General features: G+C 46.3%; 1 pseudogene; it reads right to left on the bottom strand.

The window, feature by feature from the left end:
• Window positions 1–356: 356 nt before the first annotated feature.
• LOC115299471 lies at window positions 357–883 on the bottom strand (annotated as a pseudogene).
• Between the last annotated feature and the right edge of the window lie 371 nt (window positions 884–1,254).

Genomic DNA, 1,254 nt, shown 5'->3' with positions numbered 1-1,254 from the left:
CACCTTCTGCTTGGCTTGGAGCTAGTGGCGAAGTTGAATGTTGGGGTGAAGTCAAAGGAGGTCAATTTTAGCCACAGAGATAAACCATGCCTTTCGAATCCTGATTTTACCAATAATAAAGCTTTATTTTGACCCCTATCTTTCTGATTCCTCTATCACCTTCTAAAGTGGTAGAAGTAGGGAGCAGGAGTATGATAGGAGTAGGGAGAGGAGCAAGAGTATGATGAGTTCCATCTTCAGTGGAAATAATACATAAAAATACTTAGGGCCTGCTAGCCTGTATAAATTCAATTAATGCTTGTATTGTTATTAACACTGTTGTTATCTAACATGATTATTCCTCTGTTTTTTTTTTTTTCAGTCTTGAGGTCTTTTATTTCTTTTTACATTTATCATGCCATGAGTTCATAGTGAATGGGCTCCAGCAGCTCAGGCGCCTTTCCATTGGTTCTCACAAAGTGCTCTTCCCTGGGTGGGGCAGGCTGGCGCTTCAGTTGGACCCAAGTACCCTTCTCCTTGGCTTCTTCTTCTTCTGATCATTTTCCTTCCCATGCTTCAGGAAGCTATCTCGGCTCTTTGAATGCTTAATACACTCAATACAGACATTAATTCTCTTAGCAAGAATCTTTCCCTTGACTTGCTTGTTCACGACAATGCCCACAGCATGCTGGGTGACACTGTACACTCTCCCGGTCTTGCCGTGGTAACGCTTGTGGGGCATCCCTTTCTGAACAGTGCCCATTCCCTTGATGTCCGCAACATCACCTTTCTTGTAGATTTGCATGTATGTTGCCAAAAGAACGACTCCATGCTTCCTAAAAGGCCTGGAGAACATGGAGCGAGTACCTCTCCTCTCTCCCTTTGTGTTGGTAATTTTGGCGAATTACTGGAAGATGGCGGTTCTGGCTGAAAGGCTATTCCTCTGTTTTAGAACTTGTTGGCAATCTCTCCCCCTGGCTAACTCCTCCTCATCCTTCAAGGCTCATCTCACCAACACCTCCTCCTTGAGGGTAAGCACAGGGCAAAGCCCACGTCAGGCCCCCGGTGCTTAGGACAAAGTGTCTGCCGTGTCAACATCCAAGGGAAAGAAGTGGGGGGTGGGAAAGGAGGGAAAGAAGAAGGGGAAGAAATGATCGAGTTGAAGCAGAAGCAGAGTGCCAGCAAAAGCACAGATGTGACAAAGAGCAGGCTGGTTTAGGACCGTGCAGAGGGCCCAGGAAGGTGAAGGGAGCTGGTGGAGAGTGTTAGCACAAG

Source organism: Suricata suricatta, chromosome 8, assembly GCF_006229205.1.
Source record: "Suricata suricatta isolate VVHF042 chromosome 8, meerkat_22Aug2017_6uvM2_HiC, whole genome shotgun sequence".
NCBI lineage: Eukaryota > Metazoa > Chordata > Mammalia > Carnivora > Herpestidae > Suricata > Suricata suricatta.
The sequence above is the reverse complement of the archived record's forward strand: the minus strand, read 5'-3'. Positions and strand labels throughout refer to the sequence as shown.